Source organism: Vombatus ursinus, unplaced genomic scaffold (assembly GCF_900497805.2).
Source record: "Vombatus ursinus unplaced genomic scaffold, bare-nosed wombat genome assembly UNPS02014814.1, whole genome shotgun sequence".
In the NCBI taxonomy this organism is placed as follows: domain Eukaryota; kingdom Metazoa; phylum Chordata; class Mammalia; order Diprotodontia; family Vombatidae; genus Vombatus; species Vombatus ursinus.
Genome location: NW_020954592.1, coordinates 13,181,180 through 13,194,223, shown reverse-complemented (window position 1 = coordinate 13,194,223; position 13,044 = coordinate 13,181,180). Strand labels below are relative to the sequence as shown.

The 13,044-nt window shown below is 37.2% G+C and overlaps 1 protein-coding gene across 1 annotated transcript in view; it reads right to left on the bottom strand.

Moving 5' to 3' along the window:
• The window catches only part of NHS (NHS actin remodeling regulator), a 424,713-nt gene that overhangs the window by 17,542 nt on the left and 394,127 nt on the right, over positions 1–13,044 (bottom strand). The window lies entirely within an intron of this gene.

The following is a 13,044-nucleotide window of genomic DNA, read 5'->3' as shown; positions in this document are numbered from 1 at the left end:
CATGATGTCATCAGAGTGAATATGATAAGAGATTGGTAAACACAGAACTAATTTATGTAAAGGGAGAGATTTTTCTGCTTTCACAGGATTCTACCCAGTACGTACTTTTTCTCCCCAGATGTCAAAAGCAACAATATTTACATAGCCCTTTAGAGTTTCCAAAGTGCTTTACACACATGATCACATTTAAGACACATGATAAACCTATGAGGTAGGCACTATATTATTACTATATATTACTATATATATATATTACTATTATTATCCTTATTTTACAAACGAGAAAACCCAGGTTCACAGAAGCTATGTGACTTGTCCATGGTCACACAGCTAATAAATATCAGAGGCAACATTTGAATCCAATTCTTCGGGAGTCCAGGACCAACATCTTAACCAAGATATAATACTACATCTCACTGAGTTATTGCCACCATCTTTTGGCAATAGTTTAACAAAGAAATGGAGAATACTGCTTTGACAAGGGCTAAAATTGAATCAGGAAGAAAAATTCTAGCTGGCAGATATAAAAACCTTCTCCCCTCCTATCTCCTGGTCAGTCCTCTGCCGCCTTCAATAGCTATACTTCCAGAGGGGCTTGGACAATAAATAAAAGTAAGGCATCATTCCCATTAGCTCTGCTCTGTTATTCTCCTGGAAATATCTTACCTCAACTGCTCTCACTTCATTCTCTTCCCTACTGGTCTTAGTCTGTTCACCTCCATGGCCTTTTTCAGCACCAATCCATCTGATAAACCTTTGGTCAACTTGATCCAGCAGTGGGCCAAAGCCAGACCCAGGTTAGAGTCTCACTTCTTTCCAGGGTTCAGAATTCGCTTCTTCAACAATGGGTTTGTGATCACATTAATTTGAATCCTGATGAACACCATAACCCATACATCATTTTTCAAATTGTACAATATAATTCTTTTTTTATAACTTGAATTATTTCCCAATTCCCAGATTTTAATACTTTCTGGGCTATGGTATTTGGAACAATAGGCAGTAAGTATAATTCTTTGTAAATAATAACTCATTGTTCTATAGTAATATTTAACATTTGCTTTAAGGTTTATAAAGCACTTTTCCCAAAACAACTCTATCAGGTAGGTAGCCCAGGCATAAGGAGGCTGATTTTACAGAAGAACAAGCTGAAACTCAGAGCAGGAACGTGAGCTACTCACAGACAAAAACCTAGGAAGCATGGGAGTCAGAACCAAACTCAGATATTGGATAATAAGTCCAATGCATCAGGCTGCCTCTCACTTTACCTATACCACATTGCCTCTCCCAAAGTGAGAGCACCACAATGGGATGATTACTCTAGTTGGTAGTGAAGGAAAGTTATTTTTAAAACTTTATTTTAAGAAATCATTGAATCTTTCCAACACGCAGAGGGCCATCTCTAGTCATCTAGATCTATATCTTGACATTGGTCCCAGATGGCTCTGGAGGAGAGAATGAGGCTGGGGATTTTGCCCAGCCCTCCCTCACTTAAATGCAATTCACTTGCAAGTCATGGTATCACTTTCCTAATGTCATGGTCCTTTTTGAGAACGAAGGACAAACAACAACCTGTGAGTAGTGGTAGCTGGGGACCCTCTACTGGGGACTCAACTGGACAGTTTCAGTTGGGCAACACAGCTCCCTCCCTTCTTCCTACCCTCCCTCCTTCCCTCCCTCCCTTCTTTTCTTCTTCCTTTCTTCCTTCCTTCCTACCTTTCTTTCTTCCCTCTCCCTCTCCTTTCTTCCTTTCCTCGCTCTCTGTTTCTCTCTTTCCCTCCTTCTCTACCTTCCTCCTCTCCCTCTGTCCACATAGGGAATCATACCCTTACCTGTCGGTGCTCTGCCCAAAGGAATATAAATTTGATCGCTGAAACCTCACAAGATATCTTGGGGTTTATGGGTTACATTTCTTTGTTAAGGACCTTGCCTTAAACCCAGATCACTCAGGCTCTCATTGATTGGCCAACAATAGGTCCCAGCCCAAGCTTCACTTAGTCATTCATTGTTTGGGCCCCTATGGCTCAGAGTGAGTGTTAATAGCAATTATTTCTGTTTTAGCCAGAAACCCTGAGGGTCTTCCCTTCCCAGATTGATTTTTTTTTTTGACTAGGTAAAAGAGGCCATTCTTTGCCTCATTTCTTTTTTTTATTAATTTATTTTGATTTATCAACAACCACTTCCATATGCTATGGAGTTTAAAATTTTTCTACCCCTTCTTCCCCACCATCCTCCCCAAGATGGTGCACAATCTGATATGGGCTATGCATATACATTCCTATTAAACATATTTTCACATTAGTGATATTGTAAGTAAAAATTAGAACCAATAGGAGGAGCCACCAGAAAGAGGAAACAAAACTCAACAGAAAAAAATAGCAAATAGTATGCTTCGATCTGCATTCAAATTCCATAGTTCTTTCTTTGGATGTGGATAGCATTTTCCATCACAAGGCCTTTGGAGATGTCTTTGATCCTTGTATTGCTGGCAAAGGTTAAGTCTATCAATATGAGTCATCACCCAATGTGGCTGTTATTGTGTACAATGTTCTCTTGGTTCTGCTCACTTCATTCAGCATCAGACCATACAAGTCTTTCCAGGTTTTTCTGAAGTCAGTCTTTTCATCATTTCTTATAGCACAATAGTATTTCATTACATTCATATACCACAACCTGTTCAGCCATTCCCCAATTGATGGGCATCCTCTCAATTTCCAATTCTTTGCCACCACAAAAAGAGCTGCTATGAATATTTTTGTACATGTGGGTCCTTTTCCCATTTGTACTTTGGGATATAATCCTAGAAGTGCTATTGCTGGGTCAAAGGGTATGCACATTTTTATAGCCCTTTGGGCATAGTTCCAAATTGCTCTCCAAAGTGATTGGATCATTTCACAACTCCACCAACAATGCATTAGTGTTCCAGTTTTCCTACATCTTCCTACATCTTTCCTACATCTTCTCCAACATTTATCATTTTCCTGTTTTGTCATGTTGGCCAGTGTGATAGGTGTGATGTGGTACCTCAGAGTTGTTTTGAGTTGCAGTTCTCTAATCAATAAGTGATTTAGACCATTTTTTCATGTGACTATAGATGGCTTTAATTTCTTCATCTGAGAACTGCCTGTTCATATCCTTTGACCATTTATCAATTGGGGAATGACTTGTATTCTTATAAATTTGACTTAATTCTCTATATGTTTTAGAAATGAGGCCCTTATCAGAGAGACTGGTAGTAAAAATTCTTTCCCAATTTTCTGCCTTCCTTCTAATCTTAGTTGCATTGGCTTTGTTTGTGCAAAAACTTTTCAATTTAATGTAATCAAAGTTATCCATTTTGCTTTTCATAATATTCTCTATCTCCTGTTTGGTCATGAATTCTTCTGTTCTCCATAGATCTGATAGGTAAACTATTCCTTGTTCTCCCAGTTTACTTATAGTATCAGCCTTTATATCTAAATCATGAACCCATTTTGACTTTATTTTGGTATATGGTGTGAGATTTTGGTCTATGCCTAGTTTCTGCCATACTCTTTTCCAGTTTTCCCAGCAGTTTTTTTCAAAGAGTGGGTTCTTATCCAGAAGCTGGGGTCTTCGGGTTTATCAAATAATAGATTACTATAGTCATTGACTACTGTGCCTTGCATATTTAACCTATTCCACTGATCTACCACTCTATTTCTTAGCCAGTACCAAGCAGTTTTGATGATTGCTGCTTTATAATACAATTTAAGATCTGGAATGGCTAGGCCATCTTCCACTGCATTTCTTTTCATCAGTTCCCTTGATATTCTGTACCTTTTGTTCTTCCAAATGAATCTTGTTATTATTTTTTCTAACTCTGTAAAATAATTTTTTGGTAGTTTGATTGGTGTGGCACTGAATAAGTAAATTAGCTTAGGTAGAATTGTCATTTTTATTATATTAGCTCGGCCTACCCATGAGCAACTGATGTTTTTCCAATTATTTAGATCTGACTTTATTTGTGTGAAAAGTGTTTTGTAATTGTGTTCATAGAGTTCCTGGGTTTGTTTCGGGAAGTAGACTCCTAAATATTTTATAATGTCTACAGTAACTTTAAATGGAATTTCTCTTTCTATCTCTTGCTGTTAGGCTTTGTTGGTAATATATAAAAATGCCAGTGATTTATGTGGGTTTATTTTATAGCCTGCAACTTTGCTAAAGGTGTTTACTATTTCAAGTAGTTTTTTACTTGATTCTCTAGGATTCTCTAAGTATATCATCATGTCATCTGCAAAGAATGATAGCTTTGTTTCTTCTTTGCCTATTCTAATAACCTCAATTTCTTTTTCTTCTCTTATTGCTAAAGTTAACGTTTCCAGCACGATGCTGAACAACAGTGGTATAATGGACATGCTTGTTTCACTCCCGATCTTACTGAAAATGCTTCTAGCTTGTCCGCATTACATATAATGCTTGCTGAAGGTTTTAGGTAGATGCTATTTATTTTTTTGAGGAAGACTCCATTTATACCTATGCTGTCTAGTGTTTTTAATAGGAATGGGTATTTTGTCAAAAGTTTTTTCTGTATCTATTGAGATGATCATGTGGTTTCTGTTAGTTTTGGTGTTGATATGATCAATTATGCTGATGGTTTTCCTAATATTGAACCAGTCCTGCATTCCTGGTATAAATCCTACCTGGTCATAGTATATTATTCTTGTGATAAGTTGCTGTAATCTATTTGCTAATATTTTGTTTAAAATTTTTGCATCTATATTCATTAGAGAAATTGGTCTATAATTTTCTTTCTCTGTTTTGACTCTTCCTGGTTTAGGTATCAGCACCATATTTGTATCATAAAAAGAATCTGGTAAGATTCCTTCTTTACCTGTTTTCCCAAATAGTCTATATAGTATTAGAATTAATTGTTCTTTAAATGTTTGAGAGAATTCGCTTGTAAATCCATCTGGCCCTAGAGATTTTTTCTTAGGGAGTTCATCAATGGCTTGTTCAATTTCTTTTTCTGAGATGGGGTTACTTAAGTATTTTACTTCCTCTTCTGTTAATCTGGGCAATTTATATTTTTGTAAATATGTATCTATTTCACTAAGATTGTCAAATTTGTTGGCATACAGTTGGGCAAAATAGTTCCTAATTATTGTTTTGATTTCCTCTTCCTTGGTGGTAGATTCACCTTTTTCATTCTTGATACTAGTAATTTGGTTTTCTTCTTTTTTTTTTAATTAAATCAACCAACAATTTATCTATTTTATTGGTTTTTTCATAAAACCAACTCTTAGTGTTGTTTATTAGTTCAATAGTTTTCTTAATTTCAATTTTATTAATTTTTCCTTTGGTTTTCAATATTTTTAATTTGGTGTTTAATTGAGGATTTTTAATTTGTTCTTTTTCTAGTTTTTTTAGTTGCATGCCCAATTCATTGATCTCCTCTTTTTATATTTTATTTATGTAAGCATTTAGAGATATAAAACTTCCCCTAAGAACTGTTTTCGCTGCATCCTATAAGTTTTGGTATGTTGTCTCATTATTGTCATTCTCTTGAATGAAATTATTGATTATTTCTATGATTTGTTGTTTGACCCAATCATTTTTTAGGATTAGGTTATTTAGTTTCCAATTATTTTTTAGTCTATCTTTCCATAGCCCTTTATTACATATAATTTTTATTGCATCATGATCTGAAAAGGATGCATTTAATATTTCTGCCTTTCTGCATTGGATCGTGAGGTTTTTATGCACTAGTACATGGTCAGTTTTTGGGTATGTGCCATGTACTGCCAAGAAAAAAGTGTATTCCTTTCTATCCCCATTCAGTTTTCTCCAGAGGTCTATCATACCTAACTTTTCTAATGTTCTATTCACCTCCTTAACTTCTTGTTTATTTATTTATTGTTTATTTTGTGGTTAGATTTATCTAGTTCAGAGAGGGAGAAGTTGACGTCCCCCACTAGTATAGTTTTGCTGTCTGTTTCTTCCTGTAACTCCCTGAACTTCTCCTCTAAGACTCTGGATGCTATACCATTTGGTGCATAGATGTTTAGTAATGATATAACTTCATTGTCTATGGTGCCTTTTAGCAGGATGTAGTTTCCTTCCTTATCTCTTTTGATAAGATCTGTTTTTGCTTTTGCTTTGTCTGAGATTGGGATTGCTACCCCTGCTTTTTTTACTTCAGCTAAAGCATAATATATTCTGCCCCAGACTTTTACCTTTACCCTTTTTCAGATGTGTTTCCTGTAAACAACATGTTGTAGGATTATGGTTTTTAATCCATTCTGCTGTTTTATGGGAGAGTTCATCCCATTCACGTTCACAGTTATGATTACTATCTCTGTCTTTTTCTCCATCCTTCACCCGTTCATGCTTTTCTTTCTCCTTTCTCCTTTTTCCTCCTCACTAGTGTTTTGCTTTTGACCACTCCCATCTCCCTTCTATTAGCCCTTTCCCTTTTCTTCCCCTTTACCCTTACTGCTTCTTCCCTCCCTTCTATCCCCCCTCCCTTTTCTTTCCCCTTTTCCCTCCTACTGCCTGTAGGGCAAGTTAGATTTCTATACCCTACTGATTATGTTATTCCCTTCTTGAGCCAAATCTGATGAGAGTAAGGTTCAAATAATGCTCATCTCCCTCCCTTCTTTCCCTCTGCTGTAATAGGTTTTTGTGTCTTTTCCTGTAATGTAATTTAACCTTGTCTGCCTCCTCCTTTCTCAGTACACTTTCTTAGATTAGACTAATCCACTTACTTGGATCCATTTAACCCACTTGATTAGATTTTTTTTTTTATCATTACATCAAAGTCAACTTATATCCACCCCCTTTATGTATACTCCTTTAACATGGTGTAATAACAATACAGTTCTGAAGAGTTGCAAGTGTCATCTTCCCTTGTAGGGATGTAAACAGTTTGCCCTTATTAACAACATATTGTATCTCTCAGTCCCATTTACCTTTTTATGTCTCTCTTGAGTCTTGTATTTGAAGATCAAATTTTCTGTTGAGCTCTGGTCTTTTTATCAGGAAGGTTTGGAAGTCCCCTATTTCGTTGAATATCCATCTCCTCCCCTGAAAGATCATGCTCATTTTCGCTGGGTAGTTGATCCTTGGTTGCAATCCAACCTCCTTTGCCTTACAGAATATCATGTTCTACGTCCTATGGTCTTTTAATGTAGAAGCTGCAAGGTCCTGTGTAATCCTGACTGTGGTTCCATGATATTTAAATTGTTTCTTTCTGGCTGCTTGCAGTATTTTCTCTTTGACCTGGTAATTTTAGAATTTGGCTACTATATTCCTTGGTGTTTTCAATTTGGTATCTCTTTCAGGAGGTGATTGGTGAATTTTTTTCTATGGCTATTTTACCTTCTGGTTCTAGGACTTCAGGGTAGTTTTCCTTTATGATTTCCTGAAAGATACTGTCCAGGCTCTTTTTTTCATTGTGATTTTCAGGTAGACCAATAATTTTAAAATTGTCTCTCCTGGATCAATTTTCCAGGTCAGTTGTTTTACCAATGAGATATTTTATGTTTTCATCTATTTTTTCATTTTGTTGTTTCTGTTTGACTGATTCTTGCTCTCTCATAGAGTCATTAGCTTCCATTTGCCCGATTCTAATTTTTAACATTGTTTTCTTCTATTAGAGTTTGTACCTCCTTCCCCATTTGGCCAATTGTATTTTTTAGGGACTTGTTTTCTTCAGTGTACTTTTTTTCCAGTTGGCCAATTGTATTTTTTAAGGATTCTTCTACCTCTCTCATTTGACTTTTAAAATCCTTCTTGAGCTCTTGTAAGAAGGCTTTTTGGGCTTCAGACCAGTTCATATTCCCTTCTGAGGTTGCAGATGTGGGTTTGTTGACAATGTTGTCCTCTTCAGAATTTCTGCCTTGATCATCACTGTTCTTATAATATGAATCTATGGCATGTTTCTTTTTACTCATGGTGTTTGCTTATTTCCTGACCTTTAAAAAGACTGAGCTCTCCTGCTGGGGAGCAGAGGGCACTGACCCAGGCTACTTGTGTTGGAAGCCTAGGTCTTGGTCACTGGCTTTGTGTGCTGGGGCCTCCGATGTTGGCAGTTGGAGGCTGTAGGGTTCTGGCAGTTTACCTGGTGTTGGGCTGGAATCAACAAGGCTGGAACTTTCAGGCAACTCTAGGTTACCTGCTTTTCCTTTCCTTTAGCTTTCTTCAGCTCCTTTCAGATGGATGTTGCAGGGTGTTTATCTGCCTGGGGACCTTTGTAGTGCTGCTTCCCTTATTTTTGCTGAGGCACTGGGAGACCTATTTGCTGTAGAATGCCGAGGTACCTAGTGGTTTTCTGAGTTGGTTTCCACCAGTTCCCACCCCCCCTCACTAAGTCACTCGGAGGTCCAAGTATTGGTGTTTGCCTGTTCTACCACCTGGGTTTCAGGATGTCCTCCTGGTGTGCTAAAGTGGGGGTTTCTGGTAGCTGGCTGGGACATCTCCCATTTAGTATTGGTCCCCTTCCCCCAGGACTCTAGGGGCCTTTCCCATTAATCCCTCAAGCTACCTGGGCTACTGTACTGCTGCTCCCCATCTTTCTTCTGGTTCAGCTGTTCCAGGGTTTTTCCTGGGGCTATATTTTCTGGGCTTTCAGAGGTTGATAGGGGAGGGTGAGAGCGACTACCTTTTTACTCAGCCATCTTGGCTTCCAGAAGCAGAACTCCTTCATTTCTTACCTAGCCTTAATCACTGAATGGGCATTGCCTCAGTCAAACTGAGACTGGGAAAGACCTTAACTTAAAAAGGCCAAGGTCTCCCACTGCATCTGGAGCCATCTCTAGTCATCCAGAGCTATATCTTGCCCAGAACCAGATGGCTCTGGAGGAGAGAGTGAGACTGGTGACTTTGCACAGCACTCCCTCACATAAATCCAATTCATTTGCAAACCATGATGGCATCATCTTCTTGATGTCACGGTCCTCTTCGAGAATGAAGGATAAACAATAACAACAAGAACAACAACAGTAAAACAACCAACATGCATCTGCTTGGTTTCTCACTCTGTTTTTCCTATTCTTTCTCTGGCTGCATAGGAGAAAGAATCTATCTGTCTGTCTGTCTGTCTGTCTGTCTATCTATCTATCTATCTATCTATCTATCTATCTATCTATCTATCTCCTGTATGTATTTCAGCAGAAAAGGTAAAAATCTAGCTTTTGTTTCTGATCTGATACCATATGACATTCAAGTATCTGTCTTTCAGAGTTAATTATTAATATAATTTTACTAGTTATTATGAAAGATATTTAATAGAAAGTGGGAAGGACTCAGATCCTGAAGCAAAGCCTTCGAAGGGTGAATCAATGTTTATGGGGTATCTAGGAGTGAGCAGACCATGGTTCTAGATCTGGCCCCAACACGGACTGGCTGGTCTACCTCAGGTCAAGCATCTAATTTCTTTCTGCCTTAGGGTCCTCATATATAAAATAAGCGTGACAACATTCGTTCCATTTCTATTCCACAGGTGTGCCATGTGGGCCACTGGGAAGCAGCATATATTAGAGTGGCAAGAACATTGCATTGGGAATCCGGTGGCAGTGCCAATTCAGCTACTAACGAGTTACGCGAACAGGTCTCTGCACCTCTCTTCACTCTTTGTCTTAGCTGAAAAAGGAGAGGGTGGACTAGATGTTCACTAAGGTCCTGCCAATCAATAGGAATCAATGTATATACATTATATATAAATGCATGTGCAGACTTTTGTGGAAACAAAACCAAAAGAAACAATAAATTCAAGATTTTCTTCTTAGTGAGTAACACCTTCTAATATCTTCAAAACACTATATAAAAATGAGGTCATTTATTTATCACAGCACATTGGAGGGTGAAGCATAAATATCACTGTAATTGATATAAAAATCTGAGGTATCAGGCAGTGAAAGGAGTTTTCCCAAAGGTAGCAGAAGTACTAAGTTAGTCCTAACCTGAGTTTTCCCCCTCACCCTGACCCTGATGTTCTGTAGGATCATCTGGTTGCTGGTTTTCTCCTTTAAATAATGTTATTTTATATGTACATATACACTCATACACATATATGTATAGACATACAGACATGTATATATGTGTGTATACACACACATATTTACACATATATATACATAAGTCTATTTATCTATCTATCTATCTATCTATCTGTCACGTGGAGAGGCCACTCTTTAAGACTTTGAGTTGCAGAGAAGGTATTATTTTGTATTGGTAAAGGGAGTTTCCTCACAGGTACAGTCTGTGTGTGTGTGTGTGTGTGTGTGTGTGTGTGTGTGTGTGTGTGTGTATACTATCACTTGGTATTCATTATATTTATTATTATATTATATATTAATATATATTATATTAGTACATTATATTTGCCCAGGGCTTTAGAATACTACATTAAAGTCAGCTGTAGTTGATTTTTCATGATGTGACCAGAGAAGTAGCAACAGGGAGCCTGGGGCAGAAATTATTACAAGTAACTATCTGGGCCCATCATTCAGTGGAACTGTTCTGCAGTTTCAAAAAGGGCAGAAAACACATCCCACTTGACCAGGGTCACTGTGATGTTAATTCCAGTAACGATCTTATTCATCCTCTTCTGTCAGCTCTGCCAATTAGTGTATCTAATACCGAGGGCTGCTTAGCTCCTTCCACACTCAAAAGCCACTAGCTCCTAAATAAATAAATAAATAAATAGAACAAAGGCAAAGGAGACTTTGAAGTATGTGGGAAAAATTCTCTTTGAACTTCAAAATGACACAGATATCTCCAACTGAATGATGGTAGTAGAGCGGATAAGTCAGAAGAATGAATGGTTCTAACCATTCTTTATCACCCTCTACCCCTTATGCTCAGCTGGAAGGCTCAGATGCGAATGGTAACTGGGCAGCTGTTTCAGTCAATCCTAAAGTTGAGTTAAACCCTTCAAATAATAATTCAGGCCAGATGCAGATGGGAAAAAATGTAGCATGTTGAGACTTCCCCAGCCAGATTTAAATATAAACACAACCCACAGAAGAAAAAAAAATTAAGTATTCCCATACCATATACACCCAGATTTGTTTTGATTTCTGTGGAAGTTACTCATATAGCAGAAGTACCAAAATATACAAGAGGAGCAAGAACCAGATTAAGAATATCGTTTATAAATGTAAAGAGTGTTATTTCATAGCCAGCTGTTCAATTATGCCAAAATAAATGGAAAATTTGCAACATATCACCTTTCTAAATCAAATTAATATGCCTCTGGTGCAGTAGAGAAAGTGCTGTATTTGGGGTCTCAGTTTTAGTTTCCTCATCTGTATAATGGCATAAATACAATACTTACCTCCCAGGGTTGTTGTGAGGATCAAATGAGAAGATATTTATAAAGTGTTTTGTACACCTCAAAGCCTTAAATGCTAGATATTTCTTCAACCTTAAATGCTAGATATTTCTTCATCACAAGACTTAACATTAACCAGACCTCTTTGGTTAACATTTAGATTAAAGGTCTGAGATTTGTATTACCTGTGACACCTACACAAAAAATAAAATAGAAAACTGAAGCTAAAATTAAATGTTCCCTTAAAAATACAAATGAAAAACCCCAAATTATTGAGAAAAAAGGTATTCATTTATAGGGTTTTGTTTTCCTTTGAATTATCCAGATAATTTCTTCAAATTTCTGCTGTACATCAGTCTATATAATAAGAACATGGAGAACTTGGGGAGACTTCAATGGAAAGCTATATAGGTAATTTGAGGATCGACAAGTTAGACATGTGAGGACATGTCATAGAAGCCATAATCAACTCAGAGAAGATCAAAGGGTGCTTTAACAATGGCGTTCAATTAATATTCAATAACTATTTAGGCATAACAAAGTATTTAGGTATTTCAAATAATACAGTAATAAAGATAAGTGCACAGACAATATAAGTACCCTAGGAGAGGGATGAACAAATGTACTATAGAAATTCAGAGAAGGTAGAGATAACTTCTGGCTGGGAGGATTTGGTAAAGCTTATTATTGGAGGTGGCATTTTGACTAGGCCTTGAAGGATGAGTTGGATTTTGATAGGTAGAGATGAGAAAGAGGACAGAAGGAATTGTAATAGTAAAGGCACAGAGCTGGGAAAGCACAGATCCTATTTTCAAGACTGATGAATTTGGCTGGAGCATAAAGGAGTATCAGGTGATAAGGTCTGAAAGGTAGAATGAAGCCAGATCATGAAAGGCCTTTCTTGAAGGCTAGGCAAAGAAGTTGGAGTTTTATTTAGCATGTAATAAAGGCTTTAGAGAGAGTGTTATGATATGAAGGTTTCTTAAATGAAGGATAACAATTGGCTCATTATCATCTTTTTTATTTAAAATAAAACAAGAGAAAACTATAGTAGGAAAGAATCCAGTTTTGCTTTGTTTTTTATTAACTTGCATACATATATATATATATATACACACACACACATATATAAAGAATATATGTGTGTATATGGAACTTTAGGTTTTTCAACATGCTTTCCTCACAACAAACTTTTAAGCTAGAGAAAATATTATTATACCCATTTTATAAATAAGGAAGTTGAGGCTCAGAGAATGAAATGATTAGGTTCACTCAGCTAGTAAGTGTCAGGGCCAGAATTTAAATCTATATCTCTCCCAGCCCAAAAGTCCAGCATGTTCCCCACTGTACGTAATGTAATTGGAAGTTCTTCCATTAAATAGAACCTTCTGCAGATACTGAGGATCATTAAATAGTGTAATGGGTTCCTGACCATTGATGGGGTTCACGGATTATGTTCCCTTTCATTGACATCTGTAGAAATCATCTGGGGGCAGCTAGGTGGCACAGTGGATAGAGCACCGGCCCTGAAGTCAGGAGGACGTGAGTTCAAATCCGGCCTCAGACCAAACACTTGACATGTACTAGCTGTGTGACCTTGGGTAAGTCACTTAATCCTGATTGCCTCACTAAAAAAATACAAAAAAAAAAATCATCTGTCAAGGATGCCACTGGTATAATCTAGCTTCTGAGGACAAAGAGCTCACTAGCTTACCTAAGAGGGTAGCATGGTAAGCAGTGGAGAGAACCAA